The 22,410-nt window shown below is 34.6% G+C and overlaps 1 protein-coding gene across 3 annotated transcripts in view; it reads right to left on the bottom strand.

Moving 5' to 3' along the window:
• Positions 1–11,648, bottom strand: part of CDH10 (cadherin 10) — a 92,454-nt gene extending 80,806 nt beyond the window's left edge. Inside the window, exon 1 of one of the 3 annotated variants that reach the window (XM_077786143.1) lies at positions 11,585–11,648. The gene's annotated coding sequence lies outside the window, so the exon portion shown is untranslated. The other 2 variants (XM_021546401.2, XM_077786142.1) reach the window with 2 other exon arrangements.
• Positions 11,649–22,410: the final 10,762 nt, after the last annotated feature.

Genomic DNA, 22,410 nt, shown 5'->3' with positions numbered 1-22,410 from the left:
GAGCAGACTGCCTGCCTTAGCTGAAGCTTTTAGAAGAAAGTATATTTAAAAAATGCCTTAAACCAAAACATATAAAAGAATTCTGCTTTCCTCCTCTTTAATATTTTTTAAAGTATTCTGTACTAAGTTTGTATTAAATGTATCAGAAAGAAATTTACACTGACATGAATAAACAAATGTGTATTAATCCAGAATAAGAAATGAGGAAGATAAAATACCAGTAAATATCTTTCTAGAAAAATTTTTAAGATTTAGTTTGTGAGTCCTTATGCTTCCCTCTTTTCTGTCCGTGTTTCTATCAAAACTATGACACATAGATTTTTCATTCCTGTAAGAAGATACACATCTCATCAATTCACTGTAATGAGCAATTGCAAATCTCTCTTAAGTCACTTACCAACAATTTTGTAGTCTATTACAGGAGGCAGATATAGAAAGAGAGAGGAGTATTCAATACTTAACTGTTAAGGGAGTTTTACTAGGATGAGGAGGAAATAATCACATTATCACATACCTGTATAAAATTGTTGAAATTCTGTATCTTATTACATTAATGTTATGATTCTTCTCTTCATTCTAGCTGATGGGTGAGGGAGTTTTATACCTAGCTAACCCTAATCAGAGAAATCACACAATCTCTAACCAACAAAAATGAATGCTTCACCTGTTGACTGACTTATCATAGTACACTGAACTTATCACAGTGGTGCCTCAGCTAGTGATTGATTATTAAAAATCACATTCTAGTGACTAACATTTTAATATTTACCCTATAATTGCTAGAAAATATATCTTTAATTTTTATCCTTCTAATATTTTTTTTCTGTACAAATATAGAAAGCATATAGTACACAGATATTAATGGTTTTGTACAGAAAGTAATGGATTCATCTGACATTAAAAGAACAGGTGAGATCTTAAAACAGTGTTCTCATTTGGTACTAATTTTGATTGATAGTATTTCCTTCTTCAGCTGGAAGGATAGAATAATTCACAAAGTAATAATCTAACATCTACTTTCAACAACTGCAGCATATTTGAACAAGACTATAATTTCTTTTTTTTTTTTATTGGAAGGATAAAAATATCCTTACTTTTGAAAGAATGAGAACCCTCCACCATGAGTAAAAGCAGTACAGACATCTCAATTCTCTTTCCAGCTCTTTACAGAGAGTAGTATATTTGCATCTAGAAATTTTCATCACACTGGAAGTTAGAGATAAGTAAGCAAATATGGACTATTGTATAGAAAACTCCTTCAGAAACTGAGCAAGAATGTGATCTGTACTGATCTATATTGCAGACACCTACAAGCATTACCTTTAAAACCTCCCAGTATTAAGCTAGTATTTATGTAGCACAGAACCAAAACTACTAATTTTTCTGAATCCCAATGAAAATACCAGAAAAATATACAGCATTCTTGGGCTGTTCTTGCTCTTTTTTGGATGCAGGCTGGTATGAATTTTCCCAAGCCAAAATCAGAATATAAAAAGAAACACAAGAATGCTATCACAGACCTTGGCTTTCTGTTAAACATTACAGGATGCTGAAGTGAATATTGCCTTGAGCTAGGTAAGTATGGAAGTATTCTACAGAGATGTAATGCACTGCTACAATAAAAATATATTGACAATTTCCTTGAACCAGTTAAGTATGCTACAGAGATCTAATGCAACAGACTAAAAATCTACTTCTGCACTAATGACAGTCAATTTTTGTGAGATTTATCAAATCTATACTTATAGACTCTTAGAAAGGATGAAAATCAAAAACCAAATATAGTTTTGTCCTATGCATTAATTAGTTTTTTATTTTACAGTCACTATTAAAATTCATACGTACATATCTGTCACCAAAGCAAGGTACATTTTTGTTAAGCTTAGAAAATACATTCTGAAAAGACTACCTCTTTGTTTCATATAATTATCCTCTTGCCACGAGATGGCACCAAAAGATTAAAAATATCTTCATTCCTAAGGTTCCAATCTAAAAAAAGGAACACTTTTCAGGGAATTGCACAAGAAATGTCTTCAATATTTTACTTTCAATTTGGTTAGCAAGTTATGGATAGCATTCTGCTTACTTTGACAAACTCCCAAAATGTAGAGACTTACCATAGAGTTAAAGGAGGAAAAAAAATTATACTAAAGTTTAGGTTTCCTATAAATCGCAAAGAATTAGCTGTGGACATTTAGAATTATATATTTCTCCTATAGCACAGGGAAGTAAAAACATATATAGTATATTACAGAAAACTGAACAGACACTAAAACCCCTCCAAAATCATCAACAATATATAATTTCCCTTAAAGAAAATTTATGACACTTCAACAGTTTATTAATTACAAATTATTCCTTTACTCCACTTAATTTTCCCTTCCAAATGCAATTAAACAAAAAAAAAAAAGTTTATCTTGAATTTTTTGAGCTCTTTAAGAAGTTGTGTGGTACATAATGAAAAATGAAGAAACTATTTCTAGCTTATAGAATACCATATTTTCAAATGAATGATTTTCTACTGCCACAACAAAACCTCATCCCATATGAAGGGCATTACTATTTGAGATGAACAGCTTGAAGTGGACTAACTGCAGAGTTTGGTTAAAACAAACTAAAACCAAACCCCATAGTCCCATGTAGGACAAAAAAATTGAAACCATAACCACTTCACTGGCAAATATTTCATGTAATATTTGTCTATTAAAATTCCAGCAAAATTACTATTAAAAAGAAGTTCATAACCTCCAACCCAAAAGAAAGTAAGCATCTCAGAAAATAAAACTAAAAATTTCACAGCTAATTTCAAGTCACTATTGCTTTTTTCTTTAAAGAAAAATATTAAGATTATAAAAGAAGTATGTTTATGTCAGTATTGTCCTGATCTTCATTGCCAGTATTTCTGATTGTACAGAAACATATTAAGTAAGAAACTACCTTCAAATATTTTTTTCTGCACATCACTTCATTTTAGTTCATATATTATAAAGCACTAATGGATTACCCTTGAGAAGTCAGCACTTGATTAAACATTAGAATAATTGAGATGAATTCTGCTTACTTAGATAGACTTGAATACTTTAAAGTATATTTCTTTTGCTGTCATCATGCCATTATGACATTTTTTTTCATTTCATCTTCTTCATAACTAATAGCTCAGTTTTAATCCACTGTAAGGATAATTAAATAGCTTCTAAACTTGTCCAGGAATTATTCGTTTAGTGTCAGGGCATCAAGATTTTTTTGTGGTGTTCTTTTTTTTTTTTTTTTTCAGGGAAAAGAAAGATTTTAATACACTAGAAGTAGAAATGGACTCCAAGCAGCATACCCAGAGTAACAAGGAGCCAGTCACATCACTAAAATGACCTGATAGTCATGGATACCTCTAAGACAAAACTACCTGGGTGCTTTTTCAGAGATTCAGCAGGAACCACGTAACAGGCAGCTGTGGGACTGATCCATCTAAGGCTGCTTTTATCCCATTACCCCTGACTTTCACAGCCTGTCCAAGTGGCAGAACAACCTCAGACCCCACACGCACAAGCACTTACTGGTTGGATCTTGATGGCTGCAGCCATGGAGAAAGGGAATGGCAGGTATTTTCTCTCCTGAACATACATGACCTGAAATTTAACAAGAATTCACTGCTCTGTTAACACAGGGGGTCTGGTCCTGCAATTCAGAAGGCTGAACTACTTTGAGCTTTACCATTGGTATGTAACTCCAGCTAAGTGATTGCTGTTAGAAGTAAAAACTTAAAAGCTCATTTGTAAGTTCTGTTGTAAAGCACAATATAGCAAGTACCATTTAAATCCCTGAAAGTAGTGAAATGTATTTATACTGATATTTAAAAAGCCCCAACTTCTGATTTCATGGCTCAAATAATTGGTTTCTACTTCATTGTCACAAAATTTTAGGCATCCAGTTTAGACTATCTCAAGCCTAGTGACCTTTTTTAGTCACATTACAGATTCTCAAATTCTCTAGAAGATTTAGTCTCATCAGAACTTCAGTGGGATTATTAATATCATGCACTGTGTCTTAGTTTTTTTTCCTTTCCTAATTTTCATTATTCTGGCCTCAAATTAAAAAAAAAATGGAGAAAACCAACCACAGGATATATTCACAAATAGCACATGTGTTTCAGAATAATTCAGATGCTTTGTTAATCAAGGACAGAAAGAATAAATGTATGATTTTGTCTTTGTTTTCCATCCTGTACAAATATTTCACATATGTGCTTAATTTTTTAGAGAAGAGATCAGTTTATTCTGGTGATCAGAATTATTAAAACTCTCTAAATAGTATAAACTAATAAACAAACAAACAATAATACATTTCTACCTTAAGAAAGGTTGTCTCAAATTAATTAAATGAACCAGGATACTATTTGGTTTGAAACAACTTAAGAAGGGAAATTTGAAGGAATAACATAAGCAATTTTATAAAAGAGTAATATTAGAGAGGAAAACCCATCTATCCCTATCTGTTCACCTTCCATTCAGTTGTGACTACCAGAAAACAAAGTAGTTTCAGTAACACATAGCACAATTGTTTTTAACTTCTTAATCAGAAACTTAATAAAATGCCCCTAAGTCATGAAGAGAACAAAATGTACCTAACATGCCTGGGGCTCTGTTCACCCGTTTTAATCAAGATTCCAGCTTCAGTGCTATCTTCACCATGAGGACATATTCACTCAAGGGAAAGAGCATGCTAATGTCAGAAAATAACCTTTGTCCAAGAGGGGAAAAAAATCACACTTCTCTAAAATGGTTCTCACAATAGTGTTGTACATCCCACTCTTGTGTTGACACTAGAAATTTCTGCCAAAAGACTGTGGAAACTATCCCTGAGAGAAACAGAATTAGAAGACTATTTTTTTAAGACTACCCTATTTAAAACTTGGCCATGGCAAGTGGGAAGCAGAAGTATATTTGGGGAACTTAGATGTAATTTGTTTAAGTAGATCTTAAAATATATTTCATGCCATAATAAAATGTCTTACTTCTGCAGTCTCAGAAGCAAAGAAGTTTTTTGATTTGGCTGCAAAGTAGTTGGGTGTACCCCATGAACCCATTCATAAATTGAGGTCTACTCTATTACTTACTGCTTAAAACAAGACTGTTCTGATTAACAGTGCTTTCATTTTTTAGCAGAAATTCAGGAAAGCAAGGTAGTATCTCTGCATAGATTATGCCACAGAATCAAACTTACAATGCATGAAAAAATAATATAGCATGCAATGGTATTGACATATAAAAACCTTGTCCCATATTAAATGAAAGAAACTACAAATTAGAAGGTATCTGTACTCTTAATGAAAATATGATCTATAGTATGATGTAAACTTTTTGTAAAAGATTATTTGCATAATTTGTTATTAAAATTTATTTTTACAAGTGGAAAGGAAGTAAGAACTGAAATATTGTCATTCTCTTACTTCAATTCATTGTGTTTGGGGATGTTTTGTGTTAAACATATTCAGTTGGGTTTTTCTTTCTATGCTTTCTATATTTCTTGCAGTTACTTCTAAAAACTGAAAGTCCAGATCATCTTCTGGATAATCTCAACATTTAAAAAACAAACAAGCAAATATACATCCTACATTAGCTTAAGAATGAAATCTTATTAATCTAATTAGCTCATGTAAACCTTTAGTAAATGTATTACCTATAATTTTAATGACATATAGAATCAATGACATTTTATCATAGACTTACAGGAAGGACAGGGTTGGAAGGGACCTGAAAGATCTTCAACATCACGTAGTTCCAAGCCCCTCCTACCATGAGCTCCGATGCCACCTAGTGTGGATAGGATATCCACAGCTTCCCTGGGCATCCTGTTCCAGTGCCCCACTAACCTAAGAGCCAAGAATTTCTTCCTAATATCTAATCTAAATGTCCACTTTAAACTAATTTTCTGCTGACACAGAGATAAAATGAAAGTGCATTTATGGTTCCCAGTTCCATACACCATGGAAAAGGCATCAGGGAAATGACAGCTCACTCCTTCAAAGAGAAAAGAATGGATACATTTATGTGATAATTTTTCTTGGAATTCTTAGAATCAAAATAAACCTAATCACCCTTCCTTATTCTCAATATTAACACCAAATAATTACACATACTTTGGGTTCTTATATCTTTTCTCACTCTTATTTCCAATCTCATAGATTTATTCCATGTATTTTGCCTTTTGTGTAAGATACAAAATGTTTGAAATTCTCTTGATTAAGGCTGTGATACTTAAAGGAACTAATGACAAAATGCACAGCTATGTTTTCTAGACACAGGTATATATCTGTTTTATTTGTGCTTGCTATTAGGAGAGTATGACAATTAGTAAGATATTTTTTGCACGTATTAAACAGATAGAAAGTGTGGTAGACACATGCACTAAAAAGTTCAGTTCTATATACTTATATGGCAAAAATTAACAGTCCTCTGGGACACCGCATTTTGAGTCTTGCTAATAATGCTGCAAATTACATTGGTATACATTCTTCATGTTCAGAAAATCTGGATATTATAGCATTGCAGAGTTCATGAGGGTTGCATTCATCTTTAAGAATCATGTTCTGGTCTGGATAAGTGGTGGTATATCATGTTCTTTATGTTGTAATGCAAAACATTGCACTAGGGTGATACAATAAACACAATTTGTAATGTGCTAGGTGATGGAATATTAACAGTAAAATATACATGTACATGCATTCATATATATCATACCATATATGGCTCTTTGTGAGAAAATATTTGAAGAGGGTTTTTTTTGGTTTTTTTAGAAAACAAAATACAGTTGTCGCTTTGAAGCAACAGAATTCTGGAAACATCTATTTTCAAGTAATTTTTTGAATCATTAACTACCTTTACATAAACACACACATATGAACTCTTCATTACATGATTCCCTACTGTTTTAAATATGCTTCAACATTCACTTTGAGTTACAATTAAGAGATGCCATAATAAGACACAAATAAAAACATTATGTGAAGAATGATGGACATATGGGAATAATATTAAAAAGTACACCTCTCATGTTGCTTTTCATTATATCCAATTAACTTCTTAAAGCTTTGTATTTCCCTGATGCAGCCTGTTGGTACATGGTACACACTTCCAGATAGCAGACTTGAATTTGTATCCCAGAGCAGATGCCTTGTGACAATCTAGGAAGTACCTCTGAAATGCTACTAGAGCTTTAGGCCTCCTGCTGGACACACTCCTTTAACAAAAAAATGATAAACATAATCAATTTCATCACAGTTAATAAAGACAAGAAATGGTAGTGGGACTTGCAGAAAAAGTCAAGTAATGAAAGGCTGAATTAAATGTAAGAAAGAAACTCTACAGTATTCTGTTTCTTAGAATGCAAGCCCTGTTTAAGATAAAGGTTGTCCCTGTTTTACCTCTTTTGTAAACATGCACACACATTTGAGGTAATTGTCTCTGACATTTAATAATCAGGAAGACTGTATGTAAAAAGAAATGTGTATGAGGCTTCAACTGGCAATTTTTTGCCAGATCGCCCACATATTAAAAAATAGACTGATAGGCTGGTAGAGAGAATATATAACCTTAATTGCCTTTGGTTGGGTGGTGTTCGGGCTTCCCTCCAGATGAAAAGAAAAAAAGTGTTCAAGTTCAGCTGGTACCTTTTAGTTTTTTTGGGTTTTATATTTTTTTTTTTTTTCTGTGTGCAGTAATGTAGCCTGGTCACTATATACACAGCTCCCAGAGGTTGCGATTTTTTTTCTAGTGCTCTCTTGTAGAGTCATTAACCCACAGAAATAGGCATGTTAGGGAAGTCACCTTGCCAATGCTTCAAAGCTGAAGACATATAAATCCAGGCAGCAAAACACAAACAACTTTTGATATAGGGGTTCCTCTTGGCCTAAATAGATATTTGGAGAACATTTAGAACTGAGAATACCATTGCTGCTTCTTTAATTTCTTTTGCTTTTAAGTTTTACCTTAAGTGAATTTAGATGAATTATGGGTTTTTCTCAAAAGGCAAGTGTTCACATTAGTAGATTTGAAAGTGTAGGATGTGCAGCACGTGTGCTTTTTAATCACCTCATTTTCAGTGAACTGCACCTTTCATTTCTATGAGTTTCATTGGTAGTTACATACTGTTCAGAGCAAATGGATGTGTGCTATGGTGTGGCGTCCTTATGTGCAGTGAAGTCACCCTTCATAATATTTTATTCAGACATATTTAAATTGCTCATGAGAAGATGGTTTTTACTATTCTAATGTCTGTTTTCCTCCTTTACAAAAATTGATGTATCAAAAAGTATGTTAGTAAAAAGCCCATAGCAAATTCAGTGGCAATGCAGAACAAATACTGGTGTTGTTCACTGAAGTTACTTACAAAATGTTTCTTACACCAAATAATCAATTGTTTTCTTCTATTTCTATCAGTCACATAATTAATAATAATGTCAAAGAATTGGCCATAGAGTAGTTTTTTTTTTCAAATCTATGAAGGACATTTTGTGAAGTCCAGTTAAAATACCTTGGTGTTCGCAAACATGATTTCAGGTGATAATAATGAATGAATTAAAAATAATATTATCATAACCTCAAATTCACCCCATTACTACTATTCAACAATAGTTAAATTTTTACTTTGACCCCCCTATACCAGTGCTGCAACCTAGTGGTACAAAATTATACTCCTTTTCAATCAGCCTGTAAGTATGGTTAGCAGACCTAAAAAAAAATAAACACTTCCACAGAATTATCCAGACAAGACTGACTATATTTCATTCATTTCTTTCCTTGGGAAATCACATTGAGATCAGGAAATTACTTACTAAGAATCAGAGGCAGATATTATCTTCAAATTAACCTTTTCTGACTTTTACATTTAATTATTTAACAAGGGAAAAAGCATCACTTAGCTGAAATTTGTATACTGCTTTGTGTGTCTAGATGTGTATTTTTTTAATCTCTTTCTGCATTTAATTAATTCTATGCTCATTTTCCTTCATGTATAACATTATTTCTCTGCATTTTTTTTAACTATTGCTAAGCACAGAAAAGAACAGTAGACACAGAGTCTACTGTGAGCACATTTCAGTATTTCATCATTCTTCACAGATCCTTTGTCTATTGAGAACATGCAAGTGTGAAGTTTTAGTGCATCTATCTCATTTATTCCAATGCAAAGCCAAAAATATAATTTAGGAATATATAAGATTCTACATACAGTCTTTTTAAGACGTATTTTGCTATTTTCTTTTCCACAAACTTTTAAAGTGTTATAAATATAAATGGTTGGCAAAGCAAGTAGCCAAGACATATTTTTCAATGCTTCTCAAAGTAACAAAAAAATCAAATAATCAGGATCAGTTTTCAGCTTAAATATATGTATTATAATCAACACTCTTCAGACATTTCAGTGTTCCTATTTAAGTGTACATCATTGTCTTGACACCACACATAAAAACCACAGACATAAATCTAATTTAAAATTAACAGAAACTGCTGCAGAAATTATTACCTATTCACTCAAACTTTCATGTAACAAAGTACATAAAAATATGAGCCCTCAGGCCCAAATTAGATTAAGAGTTGGTAATCCAAGGAGTATTCTTCTCTTGACATAAACTCATATTGACTCTAAATAACTGGTTTTCAACTCTTGAGGAAGATAACCTGTTTCCTTCTTGTTTTCCTTAGTTCCCTAAGTTCCTTCTTTCATTTCCTCCTCCAAAAGAGCACAGAGTGCTATTACAATCAGAAGGTAAGCAATTAATATAAAAGTTTGTGTAGCTGTAAAAATCTCAATAAAACCTAGTACCAGACTCATAATATTTCTAGTAAATGGCATATGTGAAAAGGATTTAGAGACTCAGAAGTGTGTTCCAGTCTCCCACTTTCTGCCTTTCCCCTCCAGTAATATCACCATGCAAATTTAAAGCCTACTACCTTTAAAAGAAGAAGGGGAAAAAAAGAAAAGAAAAACCCCATGCTGTTTTTTACAGACCTGTTTCCTCACACTGTGCACATACTCTCACACTCACATACGCATCCACACATACATGCACAACAAGTTGTATAATTAAAAAAATACCTTCAAAGCAACGGGAGTGCTGTTGGGATAACACAGAGGCTTTTACTGAAATGAAAGGTGAAGATTATAGGCAACAGATCCATTTGTGTGGAGGCAACAGAGATGATAGGTCCATTTCAAAATGCTGGTTGCTATTTGTCACTGATTGCACGTGTAGATGCATTCTCCTAAACTGAAGGGCTGTAGGATTTTTACAGCTGCAACTAGTATCATGTACAGCATCAGCCTATTGAAAATTTCTTATGCAGCTGACAATGCCATCAATAGTTAGTAGTTGGGAGCATGGATTTAGATTTGTATTGTTCTGAATTAATTTAACACCACATCAAATATGGATTTTATTGCAGCATTGACAATAAATGCTCACATAGGTGCACACTGAATTTTTTCTCCCTCCACCTTTTCCCTTCTATCCCCTGGTTTTTCCTTCTCCCTCCACTCCCCCTTTACTGAAATGTCAAACCAGGCAATTTTAACCCTGTCTGTGTGCATATTGCTCTGTACAGATATTTGAAATATTGCTTGTATCCACTTTGATATCCCTCTCCACAGGGATTTCCTTCAAAAGAAGCATTTTCTGTGAGTGTAGGTAATTATTCAGAAATTCAATCCAGGGCAGAACGATTAACAGTGAAAGCTGCAGCAGACTTGCACAGGTATACAGAAAGTGAGGGCACATATGTGTATGTTTCATGCTATGTTCATAACTGTTACACTCTGAAACATTGTGCTTTTTTCAATTCAATTAGACCTGTTCCCCCCATACTGAATTTTCAAGAACTGACTATAGATGGAAACTGCTGCTCAAAAAAGACAGCCTGCTTACTAGGAGAAAAAAAAAAAATATAAAATTCTTAGCGTTTCAATCCTGAATGCATATGATGATATCGGTTTACTTTGAGGAGAGACTGCACAGCAGTTATTTCCTATCCCTTGTGTCATTACTCCTGACGCATATTTATAAAATGCAGAAAGTTGCATACAGTAGAACAAATATACGAATCTCATTAAAGAACATACTGCTGTAGTATAACTGTAATAATATCAACAGAAAGAAAATGAAAAAGGTTCCTACCTTTTATTCTGCTGAGAAAGTGGCGTCCACCCCAACCAAACTGTAAAACGAGCTATTAGAGTCCTTTTCTTGGTCAGTTTTCTCCTGTTCTTTTTTTAAGACTGATCCTACTTGGATCTAACTCAGGCTTTTTCTCCCAGCATCACTTAACTCTGGACAGTCCGGAACCAAAGCTAAGGGGGAGCTCTCCTTCCGACTGGCTTTCATTCACAGCTTCTGATTTACGAGGGGAAAAAAAAAAAAAAAAAAAAAAAAAAAAAAAAAAAAAAACCCAAAAAAAAAAAAAATCCCTCCACCTCCACCAAAAACCAAGCCGCACCAGCAGAGACACACACACAGCACAGACACACAGACACCCCTCAGTGCCCCTCCGCGGAGGGGAGCGGAGAGAAGCGCTGCTGCTGGAGCCGCAGCCCTTACCCTGGGAAGGTTTGCGCCCGGGGAAGTGCAGGCTTCCCGAGCACACTCTGATTTGCAAGTGAATGCGGTGGGAGGGTACAGCAAGCTGAAAGCTTTTTTTTGTGCGAGCCTGTCGCCCTCCCTGCGCTGCCAGAATGGTTCTCTGGTTTTGAAGCTTAAGCTTCATCTGCTTAGCTTGCCGTAATAATGAATACTGAAAACACCTCCACTTTTTGTGGTGTGTTTTTCTTCATTATATGCAACCGCTTAATTGTATTACCAGTGGTCTTACAGCAGTGTTTATAAAAGATATATCTATTTTTAAAAAATAGCATGCTGCCAAGTTAAAGGTAAACCTTTGAGGGCTGAGATGAAACTAGAGAGTAATTATTTTCTTCACTGAACTGCTTTTTCTATTAGATTAGTAACATTTTTCCTCAGACTTCACTATTTTGCCTTATGATTAATACAATGCAAGATAGGTTCATAAAATTAGGTATTTTCACATTTCCAGAGGTTCTAAAAAATTCAGCATCACTACTAATTCCCCATTAATATTCTTTCCCCAGTTGGTAATTGTGATGCCTGCTTTTATTTTAATCATTGTATTTGGACTTCACATTTTGCAATGTGTTTCTTTGCATCGAGTAATCTGTGTAGGTTTCATGTTTCTAATACAGCAAATTGGACTTAGCACAATCCTTCTTGGATCATATCAAATTCAATCCTTTCATGGTGATACTATTGAGAGTTATGTGTACATTAGTTAGAAGAGATTTAACAAATAGTCACATAAGATTAAACCAATGGATGTCAGTATTGCTCTATTTAAGAAGTGTCATAAGAGGCTTTCTCTGGTTGCAAAAAAAAAAATCTTAAAAAAAAATTAGGGAAAGCCAAATTCTCTTAAACAGGAGTTGAAAAATGTGTTTGGGAGTGAGGACGAAAGTAACAATGAAAACTATTTCACTATTAGAAAATCTAATACAGAAATATGTAGCTCACTGGCTCTTGTTAGGCTACTCAGTTTTAAGTGTTCTGCTTCTTTTTAGCTGCTTTCAGGAGAATAGATAATTAAGAAAAAAAAAAAAGGCAAGATCCTTACTACAACTTAGCATCATTTCCTAATGTAACCACCTGCTGTTGCTTCCCCTTATTTGTAATCATCAGTAGGAACAGAAATGACCCATCACCTAAGCACAACCTTTTGGCAGATGAGCAAGTCAGCATTTCAGTAACATACTATACTAGCATGTGAAGATATCATCTGGAGGTAGAAACAAGAAAAGCAGCAAAATGCCAAGTTGTGGAGGCAGAGGGAATCTCTTTTTACTGCCACAGATGAAATTATTTAGTTTTGAAAAATTCATCTACCCTGACAGATTTTTAATCTTTCTAGGAAAGCAATTAAATTCATTGGCTTTTGTTGTACTTGGGCTCATAAATACACAGCGCCATGTATAACACCTCCAGAGGAAAAAAATGTCTTTCCTTCTTCCCTTCCCATTCTTTTATCAATATAAAAATCAGAACTGCCAATCTGCTCCTGGTTTCCAAAGACTTTTATTCTCAGATCCTTGTTTTCTCCTGTCCTATCAAAGGACTAACTCAAGCTTCCTAGTCTTTACCACTATTTGACGCTACACTATGTAAAGATACATTCACAGTTCCCATTAATCCATGTAGAACTAGCAATATTATTGAGGTACCTGTGCTATCTTCCAAGTTTACATGTTTATTTGTGCTAAACTGGAAGCATAAGATTCTTTTATTTTAGGCAAATCCTCTCATATCAATTTGAAGGTAAAGTTCATGGAACTTCCTTTTTGGTCTGTACCAACTGTGCTTTTGTCTCCTAACATAGATTTAGGCTTTGATCCCATAGCAGAATGATAAGGATTATGTTAGAATAAAAGTTGCACTTTCAATTTAGTAATACTAACAAATTAAATTATGATGAAGGAAGACAAATATGTGCAAATATATATATATAGATGCGAAATAGTTTTTAAAGCTGGACTGCTTTTTGGATGATGGACAGAATATTAAGTGTTGAATATTAAGGTAAGACCTCATCTCTTTTTAGCATTTTTCTCATTTGTAACCATGAAGTTGGTAATAAATGACAATTTGAGCAAATGCACAAAAATGTATTCTACACATGCACACACACATACACACAGAGAACTATGCCAAATTTTGAAATCAAGGAAATAAATGGAATAATTCAGGAAAAAGGAGGTCAGACACCCTGATTGTCTGCTTACTTCCTTTTCTAAGAAGTATTCTGGTACATTTCTTCTAGGATTTTTTTCAGCTGAAGTGAACCTATCTTATCCTAGAGAGATATTAATTTATTCAGGCATAGCTACTGCAAGTCATAATTGTACCCTTAAACTGGACTGACTTTAGGAATTGAGGTTTAACTCTAGAAAAGCCATACTTTGTCACAAACTACTGTTTCTGTTGGTATGGTCAGCTGCTTTAAATTCAGTGTCTATGAATGATAGCATATGTTCATCTAAGGAAAAACATTTACTCAACCATATACTTATTCATACACATGACAGTAACTTTAAAACAAGGTGGCATCACAACCTATTTTTAACACTGCCTAATACTTCCCATTAGAACTGTCCATTTTTAGTTACTTATAAATTTACCAAACAAATTATTTAGGATTAAATTTTCTACACTGATGGCCTGCCTTGGGCAGAAATCATTCAAAAACATATCAGCCAAAATGATACTGAAATTTCAGAGAATTGGAAAAAATTATAGAGCTGAAATTTTCTCACAGGAGTGAAACAACCTTCATGCTTTGAAGGCAGAATGTGAAACTCCACAGGGTACAGCTGGCCTTTGAGTCACAGAAGCTTACCAATGTGGACAGATTAGGTTAAGGAGCATGAAAATAAAGGGTGGTAGAAGCAGGAGTGGAGGCTGGAGGACTCATTCTTCTTGGATAGCAAAGGGAAAGAAAAACAGCAATGTATTTCTGATAAAGAAGCAAGAAGGAAGAAGTAGTGGCAGAATAGGGGCAAAGAAATAAATTCACGGAAACTGAACAAGGAAATCTGTGGTGGGAAAAGAGGCACACAAGGTGAAAAGCCACAAAGATAAAGATCTTACCAGAGACTATGGAGTTGCTTTTTGCCATCTCTGCCTTCAAGGTAAGCAGTTTTATCATCTGAAATTATATATCTACTACAACACTTCTGTGGAGATACTTTCCTTTATTTTCATTTCTGATTACAATAGTGGCAGAGATACCATAAGCCAACAGCTGCATTTTTAAGAAGATGAAAAGGTATAAGAAACATGAGAAAGAAATATCTGGAATTAGGCACCACACTCCTAAGCAAATGTCTGTCCTACCTACTGGAATTCTCTCCAATCAGTATTGGCCCACATGGAGCATGACAGTGCATTAGTAGTCTCATGAGCCCTTGAAATTTTGATCAGTGTGATGCTTGTAAAGACTCCAAACCTAGCAATGGCCTGTATGGAACCTAATGGTCCTATTTCTCCATGGTTTTATTCCACATTTGATGCATTTTTTATCTCCGTAAAATTGTGTATAGAAACCTAACAATAAAAGTCAAGTGCTCCCAAATTAACAAAAGCCAGAATTGCTTGTTATAAATAAAGAAAACTAAAATATTGTAGTGCATATATGAAAAGAAATCAATTTATTACACATATATCCTAATGATTTTCCATCTCTCTTGACACAATCCAGAAGGTACCCTTCCTTGCTGCAGAAGATGGACTGGTTTATGGCTAAGTCACAGTCTGGCAAGAGTTATCTAGAATAAACTGTTTTTTATGGTGGCCAGAAAATTTTTAGGGAATGGATCTGAATGGAGGGGAAAATAGAAGTTTTCACAATTAAAACAATATTTGAACAAGACCATATCTAATCCTCTGCTACTTACAGCTGCTTGATGTTGAACATGTTATTGGAACTAGATATCTTTAATGGTTGCTTTCCTGTTATACCTGATTATTTCCAAGCTTCTGACTGAAGTGCTAGGTCTGATATAAAGAAGTACTGAACATTCAGTTTCATGTGCTGAAGTAACAGCAAAAATTGTAAAAGTGAAGTTTGATTCTCTGTGTGTTTTCATTAAGTCAGCAAGTACTTCTGATCATGGTCTCTCTCTGTGTCTTAAATTCTATTTTTTGGAAAAGGTTTAATATCATGGCCCCAAGTTAGACACTTAGTAAGAAGACAAGTTAATGATTGGAAAACATTAATGCTAGGAACTATGGAAGTCCTTAAGAATTATGTAAAAAAGCAGGATTTGAAAAGTGTGCCCCAAACAAAGTCATAAACTACACTGAATAATTACAATGAAGCATATTTTTTAAAAAAGAGAATATGTGCCTTTAAGACAATAATCTAGGAAAATATAATGTTGATGATGATGTACCACATGGTAGCTGCAGGATAAGCAAATAATTTTAATAATTTCCTGAATTACTGTAAACTTGAGTCTAAAGTCTTAGCTTTTTACTTTTACAATGACTACATGCACATCTGTAATGTTGATTATTTATTCATTAAAGTTAGGTATGGGGTCTAGTTGGAGGCCACTTGTTAGCAGTATATCCCAAGGATGGGTATATCCCAAGAGTATACCCTCAGATAGTTTGCTGCTGACACCAAACTGGGAGGAGTGGCTGATGGGCCATGCTGCCATCCAGAGGCACCTCAGCAGGCTGGAGCTAATGGGAACCTCATGAAGTTCAACAAGGTGAAGTGCAAAGTCCTGCATCTGGGGAGGAACAACCCCACACACAGTATATTCCAGAAATGGACCAATTGGAAATCCGCTTAGGAGAAGAGGACCCGATTCCAGCTGAACAAGAGCCATCAATGTGCCCTTTCTGCAAAGCAGGCTGATGGCTGCATTAAGCGAAATACTGCCAGCAGGTCAAAGGAGGGGATCCTTCTCCCTTCTCAACACTGGGAAGGCCATGCCTGGTGTCCTTCGTCCAGTTCTAGGCATCCCAGCACAAGAGAGACATGGACATGCTGGATAGAATCTAGCAAAGAGCATCTCACATATGAGGAAAGGCTGAGAGCTGCAACTCTCTGTGCCAGAAGAGAGATGGCTCTTATCAATGTACATGAACACCTGAGGGGAGGCTGCAAAGAGAACAGAGTCAGGCTCTTTTCTGAGTTGCCTTGTGATAGGACCAGAGGCAAGGGGCGCAAACCAAAAAGCAAGAGGTTACTCTGAACATCAGGAAATATTTTTGTCCTGTCAGGGTGACTGAGCACTGGTACAGGTTGTCCAGATGGTTGTGGAGTCTCCATCCTTGGAGATATTCAAAAGCTGTCTAGGCATGGTCCTGTGCAACCAGATCTAGATGAGCTTTGGTAAGAAGAGCTGGGTTGGACAAGACAATCTCCAGAGGTCTCTGAGAACCATAAAAGTATAATAATAAATAGTAGAGAGGTGACAGTAATAAATGAGCAGAGGATCCAATGTCAAACAGTCTAAGTACTGTGGAGGAACATACTGGTAGTCCTAGGAACAAAAGGAAGGAGCAGCAAAATATCTCACAGTGCAAGCATTAAGAAAAGCAATCCAACACAGCAGTACCCTATTACTCTTCTTAAAGTAGCATGGCCTCTCCATTCCATCCAGTAATGTTCACACCAGCTGCTGCTCTGACAATACCACCATTTCCTTTAACTCTCCATGCAGTCTCAGCAATGTCTTACAATGCCCTGACCTCTGTTATAAAGTCCCCTTGATCCATTGTTATAGGACACAAGAAAAAAAAAAAGGAAAAAAAAAACAAACAAAAAAAAAAACAACAACAACAAAAAAACCCAACAAACAAACAAACAAAAAAAAACAAAAAAACCCCAAAAAAAACCAAAAAAGTGTTTGAATTCTCTGGGTTTCTGGCATCTAATTTCAAACAAAACAATGGGTTGGTTTTTTGGTTTTTTTCTTTGGTTTTTTTTGCAATTTTTAAAAGCAAAAGTCAAGTAGCTGGCACCAAAGAATCAGTCCAACATCTAGTCTTTCATTCATAGTGGTTATTTCAGAATGTACACATCCTGGTATCTGCTAAAATTCTTTTGCTTTTATAAATCATCTGCATTCCTGCTCCTCTATCTTAGAGTGCAGCTGGTCTGATGCTACAAATTAATTTTAATACAATAGACTAAAAATGTTTATACTTGGAAAACATCTACAAACATGGAATTATGTGCCATTTATAAATGAAACATAATTCATACAGATGTCTACACACAGAATAGATTAAATAACTAAGAAAGATGTCGAAAAAATCTATATTGTACAAAAAGCTTGTCTTTTGTTTACTTAATAATTATGAAAAAAAATTATAACAACCAGAGGGACAAATATTTATGGATTATTGGTAGCAGTCTTCAAATAGTCTATCATTTCTTTAGCAGTTAGAATACACAGTGCTTTTATAAAATAATTCTTTATTAATACAAACAAACAGAAGTCTTTTGATAGAACAGCTATCCTCTGATTTGGGCAAAAAATATTTCTGTATAGTAGTATGAAAATAAATAGGAAAAATTGACTTCATTAGAATTACTCTGTGGACTTCCCTTTCTCAAGTCAGCCAGTTGTTTGTTATTTTTTTTGTTAGTACTGGTCAAAGTTAATTTGTTAAAGTTAATTTGCAGATTTAAGACATTACACGGTATAGAAAACCTGCTGCACTGCAAAGTGTTCTTAGTTATAGTTATGTGAAGGTTGCCAGATCTCTCTTTTCCTTGATCTTTCCATTTCTTAGTTTTCATTCAGCTATAACTTCACCAGAATTGTTACAAACAATTACAAAAACTTGTTATTTGATTCCCACTTAGCATTAATATGTCTCTCTGCATTCCTTAGAAAATGATATTTTTTATACTTCAGGCCTATAGACACGTTTGCTTTAGATGCATGTTTTTGATTCAATATCATATAGCAATGTTGTTACACATAAATCTGTCTCTGCAGGTTTATAAGGAGGTTTAGTGTCATTCCATTTAAATAAGAATGTGCATGTAAATGCAATTGAAAATAAATTAACAATTACACATGAAATCCTTCCTCCCTTGATAACATAGCATATCTGGATTAAATATATCAATTTTTCATTTGGCAACCGTGATGGTGATACATTAAAAACTGCTAAACTGCTAACCATGTTTAGATCAATTGCTCACAATTGAAAGAAACTATATTCCCTCAGAGAACAAAATCAAATTCAGCATACATTTTCAGTCTAAATAATTCCAGGAATTATATTTATAGAGAAAAGCAGACAGTAAATCATAACCCTGCTCAGTAGAAAAGACAAAAATACAAAATATTTTGCTACATTTTAACGTGTTAATATTGTTGCTATATTACATTTGGATTCAGAGACTTTTTAATCTCCGTAGTCATTGAACAGTTCATGTGCAATTAGCAGTACCCACATTGACTCTTCTCAGCTTTAACAGATTATGAAAAGTGCTACTCTTGTGCTATCATCTGCTTGTCAAGAGGTACACCTTCAAGTTAGTCCAGCATACAAAAAATGAAATAAGAAGTGAAATAAAGAAGGGACTTGTTATTTCTTTTGCTGTCCCTGTTATGGGTCAAGTTACCAATGTACAATGCAGTACACCTGAGGAAATGTTGTTTTCCACAGAACCTATCTCATGGAGAATGACATATAGAGGACACAAGTCAGACAAAGAAAAAACATTTTAAAAACCTACAACAACAACAAAAAATCTGCCCCCCCCCCGCCCCGCCCCCGATTCTTTCTTAGCAGGTTTTAGGTGATTTGCAAGTCAAGCTGCAATTAGCAGGTCTGGAAGTCCCATTAGTAGTCTTTCCTAGTCCTTCTAAATTTTTAGCTATAGATTCTCCTCCAGGAATTAGCCATGTACTTGTACTCCAGCTTACTTTGAAACACCTCCCTAGGAGGTGTTTCCACATTTTTAGTAGTGTTCTGACTGAGAATACAAAACTATGTAACAGCAGAAGTTGTAAAATATTTTATATTTTCATATTTGAATTGATTCACCTGTCTGTTCTTTTATAGGTTCTATTCACAAGATCATGTAATGGCAGGACAAGGGGGAATGGTTTCAAACTGAATGAGGGCGGGTTTATATTAGATAGTAGGAAAATATTCTTTACTGTAAGGATGGTGATGCACTGGAACATGCTGTCCAGAGAGGCTGTGGATGATCCATCCCTGGAATTGTTGGATGGAGCTCTTTGCAACCTGGTCTAGTGAAAGGTGTCCCTGCCCATAGGAGGGGGTTGCAACAAGATGATATTTAAGTTCCCTCCCAACCTAAACTATTCTATGACCCTGTGATTCTTGATTAGCAGGCCTAAGCATATTCAGTCTCTCCTGTCTATAATTGGACAAGGATAAACTCATTGGTTAGAGAGAGGGAAGTTGTCTAACAGCAGAAAAGTGATGTGGTATTGAATGTTTCACATTGTACTAAAACTAACAGTAATTATAAGTCTCCTATTAAATATCAACCTGGTGTCTTCCAAATAGCTCACACAATATTTATTTCTATTCCAGATAGTCCGACCAATAATCCAGTCTACCCTTGGGAATACGTAGAGGCAGACTTCTCTATAATTTCTTAGTCAGTACCAAAACTCGGATAGAAAACCAGGAGTTCATATGCTTAAAACGCATGTATTCAAATACTACATAAGTGATAAGACAGAACCTAAGATTTTTACCAAAAAGTAAATCAGATTAAAAACCTGCAAATCAAGTACTTCCAGATTCTGGTTATAGTTGTTTCATGCAAGATTATTTTAGGTGCATCAAATACAAATTAGCAACTTATCTATACATATAAAATATTTTGTATAAACTGACCAAGGTGTACTCAGTTATCAAGATATAGGAAGAGAGCTTCTGTGTTACTGACATATTTTTGACTAGTGGTAAAGGAAAATAAACTGTGAGGAAAAATTAAGGTGCCTTGGTAAAAAAAAAAAAAAATATAACTTGTACAGGTGGATGTTACAAGATGTATTACCAGCAGGAGAAGGCAGTCTTATTATTCATGTAACAAAGGAACAAGGCGTTGAAATAACAAACATTAGCACATTTTCTTAACATCAGAGTTTACCCTGAACTCCCAATCACAAAGTTGAATATCTATCTGTATGTTTTCCATTGAATTAAGGGGGAAAAGCCCCAAAAAATGCTTCCATAAAATAGAAGGATTACACTTTGAAACAAACAAACAAACAAACAAACACAAAGCTGATAATTGACTGAAACTCTGCATCTGTGCTTAAACAATGTAGCTGTTGCATAATGTTGCACATGGAATGTTTTCTTTTTTTTAACCCCTCCCCCTATGCTTAACTCTCCTGCCTTACACTTTCCTGACTGCTAGAGGAACAGCAGTATCTTTCTCTGAGGAAGAGGTAAAAATACAAGGAGTAGAAATACAAGGAGTAAAAAATTTACAAGGAGTAAAAATACAAGATCAAACAGCTCATTGTAGTTTGCAAAACCATCATCAATATCTGCAAGCAGAACTGTTTGTTTTTAACCTCTGTATTCATGTATAACAATTTTTTTTTTTTTCTGGAAAATTTAGTGAAATCATCAGCTTCCCTCTTCCAAATACAATACCAGAGACTTACCAATCAGGAGACTTGCAGGGATTTAAGTCTTAAGTAGCACTCTTGATTATAATTCATGTTCTTTGTATTTCGGTGGGGTGCCAAACAGAGAACTCACAGACTGCAGAAAAAGGACTGTCCTCATCTGACAGGAAAGACTTCAGAGTGCAGAGTACTCAACTCTAACACCAGGGACAAGCTATGTGAAGTCAACAAATGCTCCTATCCATGTTTGCATGACACAGTTTTTCCTCCTTGAGCATTAATCTGATCTTTCTGTATTGAGTAAAGAATCCTACTGAAGTGTCACTTAAAGAATGTCTCATTTTCAAGTCAGTCCATCCTTTACGGATATCAGCACTTGCAATGTGTGCAGAGCTATCATCATTAGGCTTTATGAAAAAGAGACGTGTTAACTGTCAAAAGGAAAATTTTAGCCAAATAGCAACATACTAAATTGCAATTCAAAATCATCTGACAGCTACAGGAAAGTCTCTTTTTAGAAATGGATGTTTCCAGAGTAGGCAATTATATACATAACCAAGGACATGACTATGCACATACCTTATATGAAAATTTAGTCTGTAGTTAATATAAGAAGTCATCATTATTTAATGTCCAGTTAGTGGTTTAAATAAAATCACTTTATTGCTTGGACAACTGCCCAAGGAATAAGGACCCACATCATAAATATGCACACATAAAAATCACCATCAGTACTCATTAGAGTAGCAACTTTGTTGGCAGACTCTGCAAAAATGGAAAGGAGGTTTGCTTAGGTGACAGCATAACATCTGATGCCAAAAATAAAACTGCATGAACAAACACAGAAAGCGTAAGCAAAGAAAATTGCCTATGAAGTCAGATGAGTTTAAAATAAATGAATGAATCAGTCAACCAATCAAAATCAAGTGAAGCTAATACATAGAGCAGGTTGCTTTGTTGTTAGTTTTCATGGCTTAGCCAAAATAAGGCAAGGAAAAATTCTTGAAAATAGTATAACAAAACACAGTTAAACCAACACATATAAGATTTTATCTATTACTCTTGTATATAACTTTTTGTTTATTTCTGTAATACTGCACACTTCCTGGCATAAACAAGAATTAAAGTGTTATTTCTGTGTTTTGTTAGATATTTTAATAGTGAGAAATATGATTTTTTTCATTACTTGGAATTTAGAAATTGTTA

Source organism: Lonchura striata, chromosome 1 (assembly GCF_046129695.1).
Source record: "Lonchura striata isolate bLonStr1 chromosome 1, bLonStr1.mat, whole genome shotgun sequence".
In the NCBI taxonomy this organism is placed as follows: Eukaryota; Metazoa; Chordata; class Aves; order Passeriformes; family Estrildidae; genus Lonchura; species Lonchura striata.
Note: the sequence above shows the minus strand (reverse complement) of the source record. Positions and strands in the feature narration are given on the sequence as shown.